The sequence below is a fragment of the Pristiophorus japonicus genome, chromosome X (genome assembly GCF_044704955.1).
Source record: "Pristiophorus japonicus isolate sPriJap1 chromosome X, sPriJap1.hap1, whole genome shotgun sequence".
NCBI lineage: Eukaryota > Metazoa > Chordata > Chondrichthyes > Pristiophoridae > Pristiophorus > Pristiophorus japonicus.
This window is the reverse complement of record NC_092010.1, coordinates 36,837,279-36,857,740: the sequence shown is the minus strand read 5'-3', so window position 1 is coordinate 36,857,740 and position 20,462 is coordinate 36,837,279. Positions and strand designations below refer to the sequence as shown.

Here is a 20,462-nt window from a genome sequence, read left to right as displayed (position 1 = left end):
CACCTGTGACAGAGACTGTAATTCCCATATTGGACTGTACAGTCACCTGAGAACTCATTTTTAGAGTGGAAGCAAGTCTTCCTCGATTTCGAGGGACTTCCTATGATGATGATGATGCTGTGCGCAAGTTGGTGCCGCGTTTCCTACATTACAACAGTGACTACATTTCAAAAAGTACTTAATTAGCTGTAAAGCACTTTGAAACATCCGGTGGTTGTGAAAGGCGCTATAGAAATGCAAGTCTTTCTTGACTGGAACGTGGTATCCATCCGATGATTAAAAAGGCGAGAAATGTTATCTCTCCATTTCACAAGTCGCCTGTGAAAAGTGATATGCCCCAGGAGGAATGTGGATAAGAAATGGGGATCAATCTGGATTGAATTATGTGGTGAGACAACCTTCTTTCTACACTGGAACATATACTAGCTCTTAAGATCTCCATTTAGTGGGTGGTGTTGACCTGAAATGGCCATTGGACAGGGTCCTCAATTCTGAGGAGTTCGATCAGATTGCAGAAAGAGTGGTTTCACTTGATCCAATCGATTCGGCTGCGGAGACATCATGCCAGAGAGCGGCCCGCCTTCTGACGGCTGATGCTGCCACGAGTAACACATAAAGGAGCGTTGCACCAGTAATTTAAATGGCCTACTCCATAGAATCATAGAAACTTACGGCACAGAAGGAGGCCATTTGGCCCATCGTGTCCAGTACCTGCTGATCCCAGATAGGGGATAGTATTTTCTTCTTAACATTTTATCATTGGAGCAGTAGTTGGAAAACCGTCTTGGTCTGTCTCTGGACAACACCTGCAGCTACTGCAATCTGAGAGTCTGACACAAGCACAGTCACTCAAACAGGAGCTGGTCATTCAGGCCTCTGCTGTGCTGAACACGACAATCGTCAGACAATGGGTATCATTTTTTTGAAGCAAGTGGTGGTCCGACACGGAGATCCTACCCATGTGATTATATAACGGCCTGTCCATAAATCCAATTTCTGAAGTGTCTGGGAATGTATTTTCCGTTGCTGGAAAATATTTGACAATGTAGTTTTTACACCACTGCAAAATGACCGTGTTATATGATTCTAATGGTGGATCTTTCATAGCCTGTTAAATGTTTGATAGGTGGGCCTGGGTATGTTACTATCTGATTCAGTGTAAGAGAGAAAAAGAAATACTTGCATTTACATAGCGCCTTTCACAACCACAGGAAGTTCCAAAGCGCTTTACACCAATGAAGTACTTTTTTGAAGTGTAGTCACTTTTGTAATGTAGGAAACGCGGCACCAACTTGCGCATAGCAAGCTCCCACAAACAGCAATGTGATGATGACCAGATAATCTGTTTTGGTGATGATGATTGAGGGATAAATATTGGCCAGGACACCGGGGAGAACTCCCCCGCTCTTTGAAATAATGCCGTGGGATCTTTTACCTCCACCTGAGAAGCAGTCGGGGCCTTGGTTTAACGTCTCATCTGAAAGATGGCATCTCTGACGGTACAGCACCTGCTCAGTACTGCCCCTCCGACAGTGCGACCCTCCCTCAGTACTGCCCCTCCGACAGTGCGGCCCTCCCTCAGTACTGCCCCTCCGACAGTGCGGCACTCCCTCAGTACTGCCCCTCCGACAGTGCGACCCTCCCTCAGTACTGCCCCTCCCACAGTGCGGCGCTCCCTCAGTACTGCCCCTCCGACAGTGCGACCCTCCCTCAGTACTGCCCCTCCGACAGTGCGACCCTCCCTCAGTACTGCCCCTCCGACAGTGCGACCCTCCCTCAGTACTGCCCCTCCGACAGTGCGGCGCTCCCTCAGTACTGCCCCTCCGACAGTGCGACCCTCCCTCAGTACTGCCCCTCCCACAGTGCGGCGCTCCCTCAGTACAGCCCCTCCGACAGTGCGACCCTCCCTCAGTACTGCCCCTCCGACAGTGCGGCACTCCCTCAGTACTGCCCCTCCAACAGTGTGGCGCTCCCTCAGTACTGCCCCTCCGACAGTGCGGCGCTCCCTCAGTACTGCCCCTCCGACAGTGCGACCCTCCCTCAGTACTGCCCCTCCGACAGTGCGACCCTCCCTCAGTACTGCCCCTCCGACAGTGCGGCCCTCCTTCAGTACTGCCCCTCCGACAGTGCGACCCTCCCTCAGTACTGCCCCTCCGACAGTGCGACCCTCCCTCAGTACTGCCCCTCCGACAGTGCGGCCCTCCCTCAGTACTGCCCCTCCGACAGTGCGGCGCTCCCTCAGTACTGCCCCTCCGACAGTGCGGCCCTCCCTCAGTACTGCCCCTCCGACAGTGCGGCGCTCCCTCAGTACTGCCCCTCCGACAGTGCAGCACTCCTGCACTGGGATCGTCAGTCTAGATTTTTGTCCTCCAGTCTCTGGCGTGGGACTTGAACCCTGAACCTTCTGACTCAGAGGCGAGTGTCCTACTGAGCCACGGCTGACACATATTATGTTTGTTACTGATTAATGGTGGATTTTATTTCTAACCTGTTAAATGTACTGGTGGTGGATCCAGAGCCACTGAGTGTTGTGGAACTGGAGTGGAACAGTGGATGGCATGTGACTCTTGTCACTCGGCCTGAGACTTGTTGGTTTAGAATGTGCTGAATCTGAATGAAGTTGAAAGAAAACCATGCAGAGCTGATGAGTCTTTGTCTTTAATACTATATCCCTCTCCCAGTGTTCTCTTACCGTCCCGAATCTTGTTTCTCTCCCCCATTTCTGCTCTTTTGTTTCAGTCCAAAGAAGCATTTATCAAAATTTGGTTATAACTGGAGAATGAAATATTATGTCTGTTGCTGAATTTACATCAATAGAGTTGCAGTGTGTAAAAAATATACATTAGCTCCATCTTCTGGCTGAATCAATACGAAGTGTGGATAATATTCGTTAATATGTTGCCCCTGATTTTATTTGGAGGGCTGCACAGCCCCTTGAACAGGCTGCGTGGCCCATTCAAAAGTCCGCACATCTGCGGTTTTTTCAATTTAAAAGCTGGCTCACCAGTTAGGCGGGGACCCTGGAGCACTGCACGGCCACCCAGCTTAAAGGGAACGTTGATGTGGGTCCCACTGGATAGTGCACCATAGTAACAGTCACAGACAATGACATTGGTGATTTTGGTTGGGGCCGTTTCAGTGCCTTGGTGAAAACCTGATTGGAGGGATTCAAACATGGAGTTGCAGGAAAGATGGGTACGGATTTGGGAGGTGACAAGAAGTTGAAGGGCTTTGGGGAAGAAAGGGAGGTTGGAGGTGGGGTGCTAGTTTGCAAGGACGGAAGAGTTGAAGATGGCTTTTTTGAGGGGTGGGTTTGATAACGGTGGTTTTGAAAGGGAGGGGGACAGTGCCTGAGGAGGTGGAGCTATATACAACCACAACCGCAGTCGTGCTTTTATGGCTTGCGTGAGATCAGCAACTCCGCACAGATGGGGACTGAGCCTGTAAATGAATTATCGGTGTGGAGCTGAGCCATGCAGATGAATAAGATCTACGTTTTAATCCCCAGTCTGTGTTATATTAGTTCCTCTTAGCACGTCAACATTTACTATCTAGACTTGTGGTGAAGAACTGCCACTTGGGCGAGGTACTGAAGGATGTGCTATGTCAGTGGAACTGTAATGCAACAATAACAGCATCTTCAGGAGAGAACATTTGCGGGGTGGGGGGCATTGAAAGATGAATAGTTTTTAAAAATCCTGATGGGAAACTTCGTTAATAAATGTCTAGAGTACCCACTACTAGCAGGAGTCATTTATGTAGCGCCTTTCACGACCATGGACATCCCAAAGCACTTTACAGTCAATAAAGTACTCCTTGGAGTGTAGACACTGTTGTAATGTAGGAAACACGGCCGCTTATTTGCGCACAGCAAGCTCCCACAAACAGCAATGTGATAATGAGCAGATAATCTGTTTCATGATGTTGGTTGAGGGATAAATATTGGCCAGGACCACCGGGGAGAACTCCCCTGCTCTCCTTTGAAATAGTGCCATGGGATCTTTTACATCCACCGAACATCTCATCCGAAAGACGGCACCTCCTGCAGTGCGGCACTCCCTCAGTACTGCCCCTCCGACAGGGCAGCGCTCCCTCAGTACTGCCCCTCCGGCAGCGCAGCGCTCCCTCAGCACTGCACTGGGAGTGTCAGCCTAGATTTTTGAGCTCAGGTTTCTGGAATACGAATTGAACTCGCAACCTTCTGACTCAGAGGCAAGAGCGCTCCCCACTGAGCCACAGCTGACATCGAAACTACAATAGATTTGTCGTGGCACAATGACTTATTGGACATACGCTCAGTGAGATTTACATTCTAAGCTAGGCTGACTGAGGAGGGTACCAAGCAGGAGGTAAGATGTAACCTGCCAAGGGGGGGCAGGTCAAAAGTTGGAGGGTGAGCCAAACCATTCAGGTCCTTTGACCCTCCAGATGTTTCAGTAAGTGAAATCATCTGCCACTGTTCCGTCAGTGAATGGGCTGCACCAAGGAAAATTCAAAACTGAAGAAGACATCAGCTTACAAAAATCGTGGGATGGGACATTTATCCAGCGTAATGGTGATACAAAAGTAAGGCTAGGTTCCAAAGTGCTTCTGTGTCACATTGAACTAAATAAATGATGCAGTAGATAAGACACAGAACACTGCACATGCTGTTATAGTAAATTATAAATAAAGTTATTATTAATTAATTACCAGTAAAATGTGTGCTTCTCTGTTTAGCAAATGAAAAAGCTCCTCCAATATCTCAATGGGTAAATGCAGTGCAGAGTGTGGGCCTGCTGTACAGACCATGGCGGTCCTAGGTTCAATACTGGACCAGAGATGGGACCAGAGTGTTCTGCAGCAGGGCTCCGACCTCCCTCAGTTCACAGACTCCTCTGTAGAGATGTTACCGCAAATAAGGGAAAGGAGGGATCAAATATTTGGGACAGAGGGAAGGGAGACCAATCAAAAGCAATAGTGCAGGAACAGCAGGAAGGTGGCCCTGGCAGTCAGTGCCATCTTTACCAAACCCAGCATGGCAATCAGTACCGGAAGAAGTTTAATGACCTTAGCAGATCAAACAAGGTAAGAAGAGGCAGTACGACATTGTAACAGTGCACTGTAATGAACATGTTTCCCCTTTCAACCCACTTTGCCCTGGCTGTGTTAAACATCATATCTAATTTTCCAGCACGAGGTGCCATAATACTCCCCCACTTCCTTCTCCTTCACCTTATGTCGAACGTTCAGTAGCCATTGCGCTGCTCAATTCCCCTTGCTTAAGGTCTTCGTTTTGTGCCTTCGTAGGTGTTCCACAGCAACAAGCAAACAAAGAGCAGAAAGAGGAACCTGGCCAGCACCTCTTCACACACGCCATCCCAAGCACCAGCCCAGAGACGTGCAACCAACGGGAGAATAGTCAGTAAGCCAGAAGGGAGAGTGCAAGGTGGTGCACAGGGCCCGAGTGGCCAGGTGGAGCTGGGGTGAAAGATGGAAGAGGCATACATATTGACTGAAGGTTCAGGAGACATCTGCCCTTGCATCACAAGCCTTGGGACCCAGGCATCCTGCACTTGAAAAGAGCATCTAACACATGTACAGCCACTGGGGGCGGTGCCCCAGAATGTACTGTCGATAGCAGCTCAGTTGGAGGTGTTGACTAGCCGCATTTGTGGAACCATGATGGATATGTGTACATGACTGCCGTCAACCTTGGAGCATGTGGCAATTCTATAATGACCTGCAGCAGAGATGCCACCAACAGAGAACCTAAGGACAGTCGCACCTTCTGGCATATTCGCTGTGACTGCTGCCATAGACACCTTGGGTTCCAGAGGGAAGAGGGCGGTCTGTTGTGGCCTAAAAGCAATTGGCTCTGGAACTCAGTACCAATGGACTTCAACGATCTGATTAATACCAGTCAGCAGCTTTCTCACTGATCAGTAACCAAGAGAGCTCGAGCAGAAATCACAGCAGAGGGAGCTAGGACGTTTGGTAAGAGTGGGACTTTAGTGGTAAGTAGTACAGAAATTGTGTTTTTTTTAAAAATCAAACTGCAATTTAAGCTTAGTTTTTAACTTACAAAACTGCCGGTCAGTTGACAGTTGACTGTCAGTCATCTGTAAGTAGGTCACTGACTGGGTGTGACTGGGGACTGAGTGACCAGGTGAAGCAGGCTTGTGTCTGAATGGCATTTAAAGGGTAAACACCTGCGAGAGTACAGAGCTCGATTCGAGAGCACAGCAGAGTAAGCAAAGTTAAAGCACATGGGATTGGGGGTAGTGTGCTGAAGTGGATTGAGAACTGGTTGTCAGACAGAAAGCAAAGAGTAGGAGTAAATGGGTACTTTTCAGAATGGCAGGCAGTGACTAGTGGGGTACCGCAAGGTTCTGTGCTGGGGCCCCAGCTGTTTACACTGTACATTAATGATTTAGACGAGGGGATTAAATGTAGTATCTCCAAATTTGCGGATGACACTAAGTTGGGTGGCAGTGTGAGCTGCGAGGAGGATGCTATGAGGCTGCAGAGTGACTTGGATAGGTTAGGTGAGTGGGCAAATGAATGGCAGATGAAGTATAATGTGGATAAATGTGAGGTTATCCACTTTGGTGGTAAAAACAGAGAGACAGACTATTATCTGAATGGTGACAGATTAGGAAAAGGGGAGGTGCAACGAGACCTGGGTGTCATGGTACATCAGTCATTGAAGGTTGGCATGCAGGTACAGCAAGCGGTTAAGAAAGCAAATGGCATGTTGGCCTTCATAGCGAGGGGATTTGAGTACAGGGGCAGGGAGGTGTTGCTACAGTTGTACAGGGCCTTGGTGAGGCCACACCTGGAGTATTGTGTACAGTTTTGGTCTCCTAACCTGAGGAAGGACATCCTTGCTATTGAGGGAGTGCAGCGAAGGTTCACCAGACTGATTCCCGGGATGGCGGGACTGACCTATCAAGAAAGACTGGATCAACTGGGCTTGTATTCACTGGAGTTCAGAAGAATGAGAGGGGACCTCATAGAAACGTTTAAAATTCTGACGGGTTTAGACAGGTTAGATGCAGGAAGAATGTTCCCAATGTTGGGGAAGTCCAGAACCAGGGGTCACAGTCTAAGGATAAGGGGTAAGCCATTTAGGACCGAGATGAGGAGAAACTTCTTCACCCAGAGAGTGGTGAACCTGTGGAATTCTCTACCACAGAAAGTAGTTGAGGCCAATTCACTAAATATATTCAAAAAGGAGTTAGATGTAGTCCTTACTACTCGGGGAATCAAGGGGTATGGTGAGAAAGCAGGAATGGGGTACTGAAGTTGCATGTTCAGCCATGAACTCATTGAATGGCGGTGCAGGCTCGAAGGGCCGAATGGCCTGCTCCTGCACCTATTTTCTATGTTTCTATGTAAGCTGGTAACAGAGTGAGGACTTTAAAAGGGCAATTTGGTGAGAGTGGGAATTCGGTGTGGTGGCGCAAGTGCTGAGGATCAAAAGCTAATTATCGGGCGGGATTTTCTGCTCCTGTCTGCCTCTGTTTTCGCCCCAGAAGGGCAGCAATGGTGGCGGGAAGCTCTTCCGGACAGGCGGCCAGGTTCCAGCGCCCCACCGGGATTTTTGGGGCCGGTTTCGGTGGGGAGCGGAGAATTACCGCCCGGAAGAGGTGAGCATCGCGGCGTGCAATGCCCCTGGTTGCGACACCAGCTCGATTTGTGGCTCCCGCCCGATCCATAGTGCCCCACAGCGCACCCTGGTGGAGTGAGGTAAGTAATGCCGACCTCGGGCAAGTGATTGATTTTTTGTTTGCGATTTATGATGTGGTGGTGTGAGTTATTTATTGGGAATGTTTCTGGTGGGTTTTTTCAGATTTGTTTTTCTCCCCAGGCCTCTCTTGGGGAGCTCCAAGGCCAGCTGTTTAGCTCGGGATTTTCCCATGTTCAGCCGGCCTCGCGCCCTCAGAGAGGTGTGTAACGCCTCCCTGAGCGCTCCGCCCCACACTCAGGGCCCAGCTGCCCAATTTTGCTGACTGAGGCGCAAACTGTTCCTGGTTGCAAACGTTACTGCCCCGCCGCCATTACCGCCCTGAAATGAGCAAAGCCAAAAATCCGGCCCAATGTGTTCAATTATTTACTCATCCTTTATCACTTAATGGAGGGTCTACTAACGTTAAATAGAGGGCAACGGCAAGGGCAAAAACTACCTAGCAGCTTAAAGTAAGTAATAAAAATTAAATAAATAAACACTGACATCAGTAAGAGAAAGAACTAGTCTCATTAAATTAAACTAAGCAATAAGAAATACCTAAAAGAAACCAAATTAAATCCACCTGATAATCAAAGTTTAGTATTAAGGGTGAATCATTTGGAGAAAAGAAAAAATATTTGCATTTCTATAGTGCCTTTCACGACCACCGGACGTCTCAAAGCGCTTTACAGCCAATGAAGTACTTTTGAAGTGCAGTCACTGTTGTAATGTGGGAAACACAGCAGCCAGTTTGCGCACAGCAAGCTCCCATAAACAGCAATGTGATAATGACCAGATCATCTGTTTTTGTTATGTTGATTGATGGATAAATATTGGCCAGGACACCGGGTTAACTCCCCTGCTCGTCTTCAAAATAGTGCTATGGGATCTTTTACGTCCACCTGAGAGAGCAGACAGTTTAATGTCTCATCCGAAAAACGGCCCCTCAGACAGTGCAGCGCTCCCTCAGCACTACACTGGAGTGTCAGCCGAGATTTTTGTGCTCAAGTCTCTGGAGTGGGACTATAAACCCACAACCTTCTGACTCAGAGGCGAGAGTGCTGCCCACTGAGCCACACAAAGAAAGAAATGTTTCAAAAATAATGGCAGCACAGGCAGAGTGTCGGGACTGCAGAATGGGGGAATTTGTGGACACGGAGACTGTTCCGGATGACCACACCTGTGGGAAATGTCTTAAGTCTCGACTCAGTCTGGTTAGAGTCATTGAGCAGGAGCGAAAGTTAGAAACACTCGGACACATAAGGGAGCAGGAAGAAATATCTGGATAGTTTACGCCAGAACACAGTCACGCGGCATAGAGAGATTTTTTTTTATTTTTTCATGGGATGTGGGTGTCGCTGGCAAGGCCGGCATTTATTGCCCATCCCTAAATGCCCTTGAGAAGGTGGTGGTGAGCCACCTTCTTGAACTGCTGCAGTCCGTGTGGTGATGGTACTCCCACAGCGCTGTTAGGGAGGGAAGTCCGGGATTTTGACCCAGTGACAATGAAGGAACGGCAATATGCTTCAAAATTAGGATGGTGTGTGACTTGGAGGGGAACTTGGAGGTGGTGGTGCTCCCATGTGCCTGTTGCCCTTGTCCTTCTAGATGGTAGAGGTCACGGGTTTGGAGGGTTGCTGCAGTGCATCTTGTAGATGCTGCACACGGTGGAGGGAGTGAATGTTGAAGGTGGTGGATGGGGGGCCGATCAAGCGGGCTGCATTGTCCTGGATGTTGTCGAGCTTCTTGAGTGTTGTTGGAGCTGCACTCATCCAAGCAAGTGGAGAGTATTCCATCACACTCCTGACTTGTGCCTTGTAGATGGTGGGAAGGCTTTGGGGAGTCAGGAGGTGAGACACTCACTGCAGAATACCCAGCCTCTGACCCGCTCTTGTTGCCTCAGTATTTATGTGGCTGGTCCAGTTAAGTTTCTGGTCAGTGGTGACTCCCAGGATGTTGATGGGGGATTCGGCGATGGCAATGCCAATGATTGTTAAGGGGCGGTGGTTAGACTCTCGCTTGTTGGAGATGGTCATTGCCTGGCACTTGTGTGACGCAAATGTTACTTGCCACTTATCAGCCCAAGCCTGAATGTTGTCCAGGTCTTGCTGTATGCGGGCATGGACTGCTCCATTATCTGAGGAGTTGCGAATGGAACTGGATACAGGTACAAGTACAGGAAGAGGAGTGTGTGACTAAAGGTATGGGGAACCTAGTGGGGACAGGGCGGGTGTGGTCTTTCACACCTTGCATGCCTCTCTGCCCCATTTTCCTGCCTCACCTGCCCTGAGATTGGTTGGTTAGTAAATCCAAAAATCGAGCCCACACTATGTATGTTCAGACATGGTGCTGTACCGAGGGACAATTGTCGCCCACGGAACCCTAACAAGGAATCAATGTCTTTGGGAGAGGAGATATTGCAAGATGAACAACAGAAAAGAAATCCAGGTTAAATGCAGTTATTTCAAACACATTAACCTTAAAAGATTACATGAAATAGACTCAATTGTGACATAAAATAGGATGATTTCTATCAAAATTGATAGGAGATGGTTTGGTATTGTGGGATTCTATTACGATAAGTGGATAGCAATATAAAACAGTTTGATAAGTGGTTGCACTACACTCAGACATACAGCGTCTTCCCTTTTTTGCAAAATTCAGTGTACTCCATCCATCGGTGTGGCATTCTATGAATGATCTACACATGACTCAAAAGCAATGTAATAATGACTGACAAAATAAGTTCAATTATTAAAGTCAGCTAAGAGCAGACTTCAAAAATCGCAGCAAAATAACATCATGCGCTTCAGGTCATGGAGCCAGTGCAGAGAAGAGCTACCAAGCTGATCCCTACAATCGGAAGACCCAATTGTGAGAAGCCTAGGCCTTTAAGCCTGAAAAGGAGATGATAAAAGATTGTATTTAATACTGGTACGCAAGAAAGAAGATGGATCAATTATTCATTTTAAGTCTGCGATTGATTTTCTGTTAACAAAATGTATTAAGGGATATGGAGCTGGATTTTCGGGTCTTCTCCGCTCCATTTTTCACCACGGAGCGGCGGCAGTGATGCGCTTTGGCTGGGCGGTCAGCCTCCAGCGCTCCGCAGCGAACCTCGGGTCCGGTTTAGCGGCGCTGATGGCGCCCTTGGTTATGACACCGGCGCGAGTTTTGATTCCAGCCCGACCTGTATGCCGTACTGACCGCCTGGGAAATCAGGGCAGTCCAACCATCCCGACAGCAGAGAGGTAAGTAATGCACTCCGAAGGTAAGTGTCAGTGTTTTTTCTTTTAATTTTTTTGCGATTTGTGTTGTGGTGGCGTGGGCAATGTTTTGCGAATGTTTTTGTGTTCTTTTTTAGGTTTTCCCCCTGCCCCACCCCAGACGACTCTGGGAGCGCTCCCGGCCCGGGCTCTTTAGCTCGGGAGTTTCCCATGCTAGTGCCCAAGAGAGGTGTACAATCCCTCCCTTAGCGCTGCGCCCCCTGACTCCGGGTCCAGCTGCTCAAACTTACCTACTGAGGCCGCTAACTTTCCCACCCAGCCACCGTTATCGCTACAAAAACATTAAAGTTGAAAACCCAGTCCACGGAGTTAGGTGACAGATCAGCCATGATTTTGTTGGGTGGCAGAACAGGCTTGAGGGGCTAAATGACAGAGTCCTGATCCTATGTGAGATTTTGTTTGGAGCTTGCACTATTTCAGGATTTTTTGGGGACCATTTCTTCACAGAAAGGATTTGCAAAAAGAGATCATTTTAAATGTTGGGTTTTTAAAGCAAAATGTATTCAGAAATCCAATAGGGAATTCAGAAGAAACTTCTTTACCCAGAGAGTGGTGAGAATGTGGAACTCAGTACCACAGGGAGCGGTTGAAGCGAACAGTATCGATGCATTTAAGGGGAGGCTGGACAAGTAGATGATGGAGAAGGGAATAGAGGGTTATGCTGATGGATTTAGCTGAGGAAAGACGGGAGGAGGCTCGAGTGGAGCATAAACACCGGCATGGTCTGGTTGGGCCCAATGGCCTGTTTCTGTGCCGTATATCCTGTGTCATCCTATGTAAATGATACAGCAAAGGTAAATCCGGAAGGCATTAAACTATGACTGTAGGATAAGGGGCCACAGGTTCAAACTAGTAAACAGCAAATTGAGGACTGACATCAGGAAGTTCTTCATACAAACAGTGATCAACAGATGCCCCCAATATTGTTCTTTGCCAGCACCATTGGCAGATGCATGCCATGTATGCCATGGTGTAGTTTTATTCTGCAAAGGCTACACTTATGAGGATATCAAACCTGTGCCTTTCGACGCCAACATTGGCCTGCAGCTACATCGATGACTACAAAAGGCAGTTTGTGCTTACTTCCAATAATTCGGGCAGCAGATCTGCACATGCCGTGTTGCAGCTGATTTCCATCAGCCCTTGGCGCGCCACAAACACACCCACAATTTCAGCAATGCTGTTGGCTGCAGTGCTACTTTAAAAAAAAATCATTTATCTTGGTTTTATGATCATTTGCTGATGATGAATGAAGGGTACAGTAGGAAAAGAGGCAGTATGTCCTGACCATCCCTCAGCTGTCACATACCCTCCTACTTCCCCATCTCCAAACACTGACTGCAATGGCGATGGCCCCGTTCCCTAAGTTGTGCAGGCCTTCCTCCTCGTAGGGAGTAAGCAGTCAGAGCTTGGTGTGGGGGCTGGCACCTGCGCCTGCCTGCTCCCTGCTTGTTGTATGTTTTCTTATCCTGGAAAAGAAAGACCAAAAGACCAAATTACCTTCAGTTCCCATAACATGCAGTAACACCCAGGTGTCAACATGCAGCCCATAAAGGGTGTGAAGACAAATAAATTAATTCATAAGGTCACAAGATAATTACAGATGAGATGAGCCATCAGCCCATTTTAGTTCCTCTATCCAGAAAGCCCATCATAGATTTAAAATAATTGGTAGAAGGATTAGAGGGGAGTTGAGAACTTTTTTCATCAAAGGGTAGTGGGGGTCTGGAACTCACTGCCTGAAAGGGTGATAGAGGCAGAAACCCTCACCACATTTAAAAAGTACTTTGATGTGCGCTTGAAATGCCGTAACCTACAGGGCTACGAACCAAGAGCTGGAAAGTGGGATTAGGCTGGATAGCTCTTGTTCGGCCGGCGTGGACACAATGGGCCGAAATGGCCTCCTTACATGCTGTAAATTTCTATGATTCTATGAAAGCCCCTGCATTCCACGCAAGGCTTTTAGTGGGATGAATACATGTAAGGATGTGAATGAAAGCACATGTTCAGATGAAGGCTGGGGACATTTAGGGCACTGTGTTTCCTCCTGAGCATTGATGGTAAGCAATTCAAACACTTTAACACAGTGTGAGGGGAATATCACTGTCAGTGTGGAATGTGTGGCTGGCTCCTCCTGCCTTGTCTGACCCGGTAAGGTCACTAAACTTCTTCCTGCACTGAGTGTGTGGATTCACACTGACTGACCTCGCCATCTCCCTCCAGTAGCCCTAAGCTGTGCTCATTTGATGCCCTGTCTCTCCAGTCCAAAGAGGGCCCCCCCTCCTGTGCCTATTCTGTTGCAGGAGCACTTCTATTCATGCATCAGCAAACTGGGGACTCTATAGCAGACGTTTTAGACATTGTATGAAGTAGATTATTTGTCGTGGTCACCAGTCTTCTGATAGTACCTGCCCCTTTAAGCTGCTGCAGACATTTAAATCCTGCAGCAGCACGCTATAACCCACCCGAAATGCAAGAACTCCCAGTAAGAGGCGTTTCCAATTTCTGGAGCTCACCAGCACCCATCATGTTGGCAGAAGTCTTGCCCCACTTCTGGCATGGATTGCGCCCCCATGCAAAATGCAGCTTCCTCTGTTTAAGCTCACTTATGAAGGATGACCACTTGGCTGAGGATCCAGTGCACCAATCATAGTCTGTGCCATCAGGACAGAAGAGTAAAACTTAAGAAAGAAAGACTTGCATCTATGTAGCACCTTTCACAACCACCGGCGGGGAGCGGAGAATTACCGCCCGGAAGAGGTGAGCATCGCGGCGTGCAATGCCCCTGGTTGCGACACCAGCTCGATTTGTGGCTCCCGCCCGATCCATAGTGCCCCGCAGCGCACCCTGGTGGAGTGAGGTAAGTAATGCCGACCTCGGGTAAGTGATTGATTTTTTGTTTGCGATTTATGATGTGGTGTGTGAGTTATTTATTGGGAATGTTTCTGGTGGGTTTTTTCAGATTTGTTTTTCTCCCCAGGCCTCTCTTGGGGAGCTCCAAGGCCGGCTGTTTAGCTCGGGATTTTCCCATGTTCAGCCGGCCTCGCGCCCTCAGAGAGGTGTGTAACGCCTCCCTGAGCGCTCCGCCCCACACTCAGGGCCCAGCTGCCCAATTTTGCTGACTGAGGCGCAAACTGTTCCTGGTTGCAAACGTTACTGCCCCGCCGCCATTACCGCCCTGAAATGAGCAAAGCCAAAAATCCGGCCCAATGTGTTCAATTATTTACTCATCCTTTATCACTTAATGGAGGGTCTACTAATGTTAAATAGAGGGCAACGGCAAGGGCAAAAACTACCTAGCAGCTTAAAGTAAGTAATAAAAATTAAATAAATAAACACTGACATCAGTAAGAGAAAGAACTAGTCTCATTAAATTAAACTAAGCAATAAGAAATACCTAAAAGAAACCAAATTAAATCCACCTGATAATCAAAGTTTAGTATTAAGGGTGAATCATTTGGAGAAAAGAAAAAAGACTTGCATTTCTACAGCGCCTTTCACGACCACCGGACGGCTCAAAGCGCTTTACAGCCAATGAAGTACTTTTGGAGTGCAGTCACTGTTGTAATGTGGGAAACATGGCAGTCAACTTGCGCACAGCAAGCTCCCACAAACAGCAATGTGATAATGACCAGATAATCTGTTTTTGTTATGTTGATTGAGGGATAAATATTAGCCCCAGGACACCGGGGATAACTCCCCTGCTCTTCTTTGAAATAGTGCCATGGGATCTTTTACATCCACCTGAGAGAGCAGACGGGGCCTCGGTTTAATGTCTCATCCGAAAGAGGGCACCTCCGACAGTGCAGCACTGCCCCTCCGACAGTGGAGCGCTCCCTCAGCACTGCACTGGAGTGTCAGCCTAGATTTTTTTTGTGCTCAAGTCTCTGGAATGGGACTTGAACCCACAACCTTCTAACTCAGGCGAGAGTGCTACCCACTGAGCCACAGCTGACACTTAAGGGGGAAAAAAATCTTTAAAAAACGCAGAATTATTTGTTTGCACTGACTCAAATCTGTCCAAATGGATGGTACAAGAGATCCTCACTGACCCCAATGTATAGTTATTAATTCAATAAACGTTGCTGATAAAGAGTCGGTTTCAACGCACACAATTTAGAACTCGGTGCGAGGGGAATGCCATTGGCTGTGGCAGACATACTTAGTGCATTCTTGGAATATGTGGCTGCGCAGCATATAGTAACATCCAGGTATCAATGTGCAGCCCATAATGTACCTCGCCTGACCCAGTAAAGTCATTAAACTTCTTCCTTCGCTGACGGGCAGTGCATGGGTTCACTCTGACAGCCCTGGCCATCTCCCTTCACTCGCCTCGAGATTCTCCATTCCAAAGAGGGCCTATTTCCGGGTCCTAACCTCCTGACAACGATTCTCTTCCAAAGTACACTCTTTAATTAGCAATTGAATAATCCAGTTTCTCCAAAAAGGCTCAGGATTCCAAACTACAAGTATATATTTTTTTAATCACATCAAAAAAATTCCCTATAGTTCCTCTTGGGGCCACCAGACCTCCACCATTGCTACTCTGTAAACTGCCACTAGATGGTGCATATGAGCAAGGCAAATTAACTTGTTGGTTCTTCACCCACATCCCGCTGCCAAGAAAGGCCCAATAGTGACTGTGTTGAGTAGGGCATAGAATCTCCATGCTGTTTTTCAGTGTAATTTCAATCGAGGAGAGACACTTTTTTTGGCAGCAAAATATGGCAGATGTTTATACCTGTTTTCTGCTTCAAAATCGACTCTTTTCCCCCCCCCCCCCAAATTCCCTTGTGCTTTTTAGCCCTTCCTGCGACCTGTCTGCCGAGTCCCCAGTGTCTCAGCAGCTCCCAGTTTCCTGCTTTGACATTCCCAAAGCACTCAGGATAATTTAGACTAAGAATTCTGAGATGCAGCTTTTTTCAGGATCAGCTGATACGGGGGGAGGCGAGGAGTTACTGGATTTTTTTTTTACGCCATTCTCCCTACACAGATCTGGATCAGCTTCTCCCTGCATCCAACAGTGCGAGACCGCTGTGAAATATCCAGCCCACACCCACAATGAGGCCTTCTCAAGAGTAGGTGTGCCATTCCCTATGGGCATATCCTTGAAAGAAAGACTTACATTTATATAGCGCCTTTCACGACCACCGGACATCTCAAAGCGTTTTACAGCCAATGAAGTGCTTTTGGAGTGTAGTCACTGTTGTAAGGTGGGAAACGCTGCCTCCAATGTGCGCACAGCAAGCTCCCACAAACAACAATGTGATAATGACCAGATAATTTGTTTCTTTGTTATGTTGATTGAGGGATAAATATTGGCCCCAGGACACTGAGGAAAACTCCTCTGCTCTTCTTCGAAATAGTGCCGTGGGATCTTATACGTCCACCTGAGAGCAGACAGGACCTCGGTTTATTGTCTCATCTGAAAGATGGCACCTCCGACAGTACGCCGCTCCCTCAACACTGCACTGGAGTGTCAGCCTAGATTTTTCGTGCTCAAGTCTCTGGAGTGGGGCTTGAACCCACGACCTTCTGACTCAGAGGCAAGTGTGCTGCCCACTTTACCCTTATGTGCATTTATGATGGCGGAAGAGGAGGAGCATCACAGGATGGAGCAGGCAGCATTTCAGGAGGATGCAGTCCACCTGATATTCCCCCCCCGAATCTACAAGCACCACAGGTTATATGAGGATCTTGGTGAGGAGCAATGTTGCCTGTAATCTGTGCAGCCACGCAGCAATCTGTGAAGGTCCTGCGCAGACCTGTTCGCAAGTTGTCCCGTTGAACGTACTGCGTATGCGCGGCTGGGCTGCAAATTTAATGGTGCCGTGTATTTAAATAAAGTAGCTGCACACCCACGGTAATGTTTAGAGGGAGCATTGGTAAGGAGATGTGTAGAAGAAGAGTGCGTTTCACCAATGAGGCCATAGGGGAGCTCTGCCAGCTGCTGCACGAGGACTTACAGCCAGGTACATCTGCCCGCACTGCTCTCTCTCTGGCTACTAAAGTGACGACCAACTCAACTTTGATGGCACAGGCTCATTTCAGGCAGCCACGGGCGATCTCTGTAATATCCGCCAGGGTGCTGTGTATTCATCGGGTGACTGACGCACTTGACAGGAGAGTTGGAGCATTCAGAACCGTTGGCATCACAGCAGCAGCAAGATGGGGGTTCTGTTTTACAGGGTTGCTGGGTTTCCTACTGTCCAGGGTGCAATTGATAGTGCCCACGTTGCTTTGTGAGCGACTACAGAAAACCTCCTCAGCTACCTCAACAGGAAGAGCTTGCACTCCCTGAAAGTACAGATTGTGTGTGACTACATGCAAAGGATGTCAGGGTGACCAAGGAGGTGTTCAGTCATTAACCTGGTACCAGCACTATGCCCCCAATCGTACCACCTCCCACAAGAAGAGCTGCGACGCTCCCTGAGCTCTGTGGCCTTCTCCTCATGGACCGTGAGGTGTTTCAAGTTGGGGATGCCCTCCCAGTGGCTTGCCTCTCATGGGCATTGTGTGCCATTTTATCTTGCAACAAGATTGAGTAAATGAGGGGAAGGCTAGCAGCTGAGGACTGTGTCAGGTGGCATGGAAGAGCTGAAGTCAGTGATGTGGTGGTATCACCCTGTTAAAGTGGAGGAAGGGGTTTTAGGGTTGTGCATGCAAGTATTTGCTGTTAGGGGAGATGAGTAGCCATAATGTAAGATCCAGTGTCAGTGACCCTCCCCCGACCAGACTGAATTGTGAAAGGTTAGTTGTACAGCTGTTACTTTTAGAGGTTGAAGACTGCACTGGTGCCCAAAGTAGAAAAGGGAGAGTGGCTGGTGTGTTAGCTTGTCCATCCTGGTCAAGTCACTGACATTTTTATGGCGCTGGTCTGCAGTCCTGATGGTGAGAGAGTTGGCACTCTGGCAATGCCAGCTCCATCCAGGTGGCATGAGTGACCGATTTGGCAAGTTTCCTGCCACGGATTCCCAGCAGGCTGTCTCTCCTCTGAGAACCTGAACACATGCACAGAACCCGTGTGCACATAGAGCAGCACATCAGGGACTGGCTTGTGATGAAATAGCCAGTGGCATCCAAGTGCTCCATGCCTTCAGAAGGACACAAATCCCAGAGATTGTGAATAGAAATTGCACTGGAGTGGCTAAGTGATATAAAATGTATCAAGCGAGGATATGCAGCAGAAACTGATGGAAAATATACTGGAGAAAATGATGTAAAATGAAGAATCAGGGAGGTGATACATTCCAACTGTCAGTGTTTGAGTGCTGCACTAGGTGTGGAAAGGGTGGGGGGAAAGGGGAGAGGAAAGTAGAAATGATTTTACAAAACAGTGCCAGAAATCACCAACTTACCTTGGAACCACTTTTCTGGGGCTGGTGAATCGGATTCTGTTTGAGGCCCTGATGCCCTCAGTGTTCCAGACTACAGTAGTTTCTATCGATAAGAAAGGGGCATCCTAGTGACCCTGAAAACTACAGAGGAATATTTTTATGTTGTCATGGCACGCCTATTGGATGCAATGGAAAGCTTCTGGAGCGATCAGAAAGGAACAGTCTACATTTTGCTCTCATGAGGAATGTTGTAGAACAAGTTGTGGCTTCATACAAGATGCAGAGCATTGTAAAGCTCGGGGAAACCCTCACACTGCGTTCATTGATTTTCAGAAGCCTTTCATTCTGGTGCCTCCTGCGGCCTGCATGAAGAAGCTGGAAGCTATGGGGAAAAATGGCCAAATCTCGTTATTATCTGCGATGTGTTCTCCAGCTTCACGTAGGATAAACACGAGACTCACTGAGCCAACTTTCTTCAAAAGAGCCAGACAAGGTTGTCCAGTGTTACCCATCGTATTCAACATCATCTTCAGTGACGTGTGGAATGGCATCATAAAGCCTTGGAGTGTGTATTCCGGGTATTTCTCAAAAACATTCCTTTTCAAAATGATAGTGTGTGGTTGCTAAACTCATCTGAGAAATCCAGTGTGCTCCACTAATCATCATTTTTGGCTTCAAAGGCAGAATTACAAAGTTTTCTACCTGGCATGCCCCAGACCCAATCACCATATCATTGCTAAAAATCCTGAAATCTCATGCAATAAAAAAGGAACCGATTCAGTCGCCCTGGCCTATATTCAGGGCTGTTTTTGAGTTCTTATTTTTTTCCGGAGTTGTTTCTAGGTTGGCATATATGGGAACTCCAGTATCGCATCCTAGTCATTGTTATTGCACCCACAGATTGCCTCCGTGGGCTTAGCGATGAAAACCTTCAATTAATCGAGAAAAACAAGTTGCATTGTTATACTGCCTTTAATGAAATAAAATACCCCAAAGTACTTCACAGAGGCAGAAGCAGAGGCTGAGCGGTGTTCAAAAAAAAGACTTGCATTTATATAGTGCCTTTCACGACCACCAGACATCCCAAAGCGCTTTACAACCAATGAAGTACTTTTGGAATGCAGTCACTGTTGTAATGTGGGAAACGCGGCAACCAATTTGCGCACAGCAAGCTCCCACAAACAGCAATATGATAATGAGCAGATAATCTGTATTTTTGTTATGTTGATTGAGGGATAAATATTGGCCCCAGGACACCAGGGATAACTCCCCTGCTCCTCTTTGAAATAGTGCCATGGGATCTTTTACGATCCATTTATGAGGGGCCTCGGTTTAACGTCTCGTCCGAAAGACGGCATCTCCGACAGTGCGGCGCTCCCTCAGCACTGCACTGGGAGGGTCAGCCTAGATTTCAGTGCTCAAGTCCCTGGAGTGGGACTTGAACCCACGACCTTCTGACTCAGGTGAATGTACTACCCACTGAGCCACAGCTGACACTTGAGAGCAGAATTAGGGTGGCTACTGAAGGAATGGTCAGCGGGATAGGTTTTGAAGGAGAGGAGAAAGGTAACAAAGTGGAGGAATTTCGAGAGAGTGTTCAAGTGGGGGGCCAAGACAGCTGAAGGCTTCATCACTGACGGCAGAGCAGAGAGGGATACACAGGAGGCCAGAGTCGGCAAAGGGGAGGGTACACTCTGGCACATAGTGGGATGGAGCTGCAGAGGCAGATTGGGGGCGAAGACTTGTAGACAAGGAGTTGGAATTTTAAAAATTTGTTCATGGGATGTAGGCATTGCTGGTAAGGCCCGCATTTATTGCCCAACACTCATTGCCCTGGAGAAGTTGGTGGGTGGTGAGCCACCTTCTTGACTGGCTCGCTGGGCCATTTGAGAGGGCTGTTAAGAGTCAACCACATTGCTGTGGGTCTGGAGTCATACATCGGCCAGACCAGGTAAGGACGGTAGATTTCCTTCCCTAAAGGATATTAGCGAACCAGATGGGCTTTTACAACAATCCAGTAGTTTCATAGTCACCATTAGTGATACTAGCTTTTTAATTCCAGATTTATTTAATTGAATTTAAATTCCCCAGGTAGCCAGTATATTATTAAGGCAGTGAATAGCAGCT

General features: G+C 47.9%; 1 protein-coding gene across 1 annotated transcript in view; it reads left to right on the top strand.

Annotated features, from left to right (window-relative positions):
* Positions 1–5,908: 5,908 nt before the first annotated feature.
* The window catches only part of LOC139240984 (bromodomain adjacent to zinc finger domain protein 2A-like), a 181,143-nt gene continuing 166,589 nt past the window's right edge, over positions 5,909–20,462 (top strand). The window contains exon 1 of the mRNA XM_070869628.1: positions 5,909–5,996. The gene's annotated coding sequence lies outside the window, so the exon portion shown is untranslated. The remainder of the gene's footprint in view (positions 5,997–20,462) is intronic.